At 36.6% G+C, this 3,086-nt stretch overlaps 1 long non-coding RNA gene across 1 annotated transcript; it reads left to right on the top strand.

Annotated features, from left to right (window-relative positions):
• The first annotated feature begins 354 nt into the window (after positions 1 to 354).
• Positions 355 to 1,833, top strand: LOC134265353 (uncharacterized). Its single transcript, XR_009991737.1, has 2 exons — positions 355 to 1,316; positions 1,489 to 1,833. It is a non-coding gene; the product is annotated as an uncharacterized LOC134265353 (long non-coding RNA).
• The last annotated feature ends 1,253 nt before the right edge of the window (positions 1,834 to 3,086 follow it).

Raw genomic sequence — 3,086 nt, 5'->3', positions numbered from 1 at the left:
TCCCAACCAGTGAATATTTTCCAGGTAACATGCTCCTACTGTCAATAAATCTCAATAATTTTCTCCATTTTGCAGTAATATTTGACTTGTTTACTTCCAAAAACAATCATTTTTTTGTAATCCGAATTTCTTCCATTCCTCCGTTTATTGTAAATAAAGGCATATATCTCATTGAATTATTTACAATCACCCAATCAACTCAAAGAGTGCTTTGTGATTCACATAAAATACATTTCTAGTGTATCTAATAATTTAATATGAAAACAAAAGGAATTTAATTTCATTCTAAATTAGCTAGTGCAAATGATAAGAAAAGGAAAGATCATCAGATATTTTTTTTAAATTCATTTTTATTAGGTCACCTGAGTAAACTCAGGTGACCTATTGCTATCCGTTTTCGTCCGTCGTCGTGCGTCGTCCGTCGTGTGTTAACATTTGAACATTTTCAGCTTCTTCTCAGCAACCACTGAACCAATTTCAGCCAAATTTTGCACAAAGCATCTATGGGTGAAGGGGAACAAAAATTGTGAATTTCATGATCCCTGCCCCCCTGGGGCCTGAGGGGTGGGGCCAAAACCACTAAAATTAATGCAATCTTTAAAAATCTTCTTCTTTACTCCTGGACATCAAGCAGTCAAACTATTTGCATGATTGTAATCAGCATTGAGTCCTCTACCAAAATTGTGAAATTCATGGCCCTGGGGTCACGGGTTCTAGTGCTAGGGCGGGGCTTAATAAGTATACAGTGAAAATGCATTATTTCTTTGAAAATCTTCTTCTCTGCTCCTGGGTATTAAATAAACCAATTAAGTACATAGTTATGATGAGCAAGAGTGCCTCTACCAAAATTGTGAATTTTATGGCCCCAGGGTCAAGGGTTCTGGTGTTGGGGAGGGGGGCACTATTGATTATATAGTGAAAATACATGAATTCTTTGAAAACCTTCTTCTCTGCTCCTAGGTATTAAATAAACTAACTAAGTGCATAGTTATGATAAGCAAGAGTGCCTCTACTAAAATTGTGAATTTTATGGCCCCAGGGTCAAGGGTTCTGGTGTTGGGGGGGGGGGCTCTATTGATTATATAGTGAAAATACATGAATTCTTTGAAAATCTTCTTCTCTGCTCCTAGGTATTAAATAAACTAACGAAGTGCATAGTTATGATAAGCAAGAGTGCCTCTACCAAAATTGTGAATTTTATGGCCCCAGGGTCAAGTGTTCTGTTGTTGGGGGGAGAGGCTCTATTGATTATATAGTGAAATTACATGAATTCTTTGAAAATCTTCTTCTCTGCTCCTAGGTATTAAATAAACTAAGTGCATACTTATGATGAGAAAGAGTGCCTCTACCAAAATTGTGAATTTTATGGCCCCAGGGTCAAGGGTTCTGGTGTTGGGGGGGGGGGGGCTTATTGATTATATAGTGAAAATACATGAATTATTTGAAAATCTTCTTCTCTGCTCCTAGGTATTAAATAAACTAACGAAGTGCATAGTTATGATAAGCAAGAGTGCCTCTACCAAAATTGTGAATTTTATGGCCCCAGGGTCAAGTGTTCTGTTGTTGGGGGGAGAGGCTCTATTGATTATATAGTGAAAATACATGAATTCTTTGAAAATCTTCTTCTCTGCTCCTAGGTATTAAATGAACTAAGTGCATAGTTATGATGAGAAAGAGTGCCTCTACCAAAATTGTGGATTTTATGGCCCCAGGGTCAAGGGTTCTGGTGTTGGGGGGGGGGGGGCTCTATTGATTATATAGTGAAAATACATGAATTCTTTGAAAATCTTCTTCTCTGCTCCTAGGTATTGAATAAACTAACTAAGTGCATAGTTATGATAAGCAAGAGTGCCTCTACCAAAATTGTGAATTTTATGGCCCCAGGGTCAAGGGTTCTGGTGTTGGGGGGGGGGGGGGACTTATTGATTATATAGTGAAAATACATGAATTCTTTGAAAATCTTCTTCTCTGCTCCTAGTTATTAAATAAACTTACTAAGTGCATAGTAATGATGAGCAAGAGTGCCTCTGCCAAAATTGTGAATTTTATGCTCCCAGGGTCAAGGGTTCTGGTGTTGGGGTGGGGTTCTATTGATTATATAGTGAAAATTCATTAAATCTTTGAAAATTTTCTTCTCTGTCTCAGGGTATGAAGTAGATGAACTACCTATATAGTTATGATGAGCAAGGGCCCTAATCTTGCAGAATTGGGTATTTTAAGGCACCAGGGTCAGGGGTGGGGGGTGGGGGCTCTACTTATATACTGAAAATGAATTTATTGTTTGAAATCTGCTCCTTTTTATTTATAAAACATTTATTTATTTTTTTGATAGGCAATTTTAAGTGTGCCTTTTAAAAAATTGTGCAATGTTTGGACCTAGGGTCAGGGGTTTATGTCACAGTGTTAGGGGCACTACTGATTATTGCTGAATATTACTGATTAGTTGGAGTGCATTTTTGTTCCCCTACCCTGCGTATGGGTATTCAGTTACCAAGCTAAGCAACTGTTAAGTGTATTGTTATGATGATCAATGGTGCCTCTTTCAAAATTGTGAATGCCATATAGCATCTGGCTTAAAACATGAATCAAATTCAATACACTGTAACTGGAAAGTTGTTGCATAATGCTCAGGTGACCTATAAGGCCCGTGGGCCTCTTGTTTTCTTTCATTATCATCAATTTTATAAGATTTAATTTTAATGATGAGAATTAAACTTTATTATGAAAAAAGAATGACCTTAGAACGCTGACTTTTTCTACAATTAATTTTTTTCAACATTATAGTTTTATTCTAATTTTTGTCCCTATATTTGGGCTAGTAACTTCTTACTTGGGGCTAGTAACTGTAATGCTGCCACTAGCCCATGGGCTAGTACTCGAACATTATATTACATACCCCTGGTAGTATTTCTCTCTATTGTATCACCACCTTTTACTTTTTTGAAATCTGAATATGTTTTCTTATAAATAGTTTCTTTCTTAAATTGTATCGTATTGAAAAAATTGAATTGTGACACAAGTATTGCAATACGTATCGTATCATGGAGGGCAATCTCGCAGCGATTTTTTTCCACCCATTTGGAAAG

This window comes from Saccostrea cucullata, unplaced genomic scaffold (assembly GCF_032062105.1).
Source record: "Saccostrea cucullata isolate Sc308-1 unplaced genomic scaffold, CSIRO_AGI_Scuc_v1 ctg11986, whole genome shotgun sequence".
Taxonomy (NCBI): Eukaryota; Metazoa; Mollusca; class Bivalvia; order Ostreida; family Ostreidae; genus Saccostrea; species Saccostrea cuccullata.
Note: the sequence above shows the minus strand (reverse complement) of the source record. Positions and strands in the feature narration are given on the sequence as shown.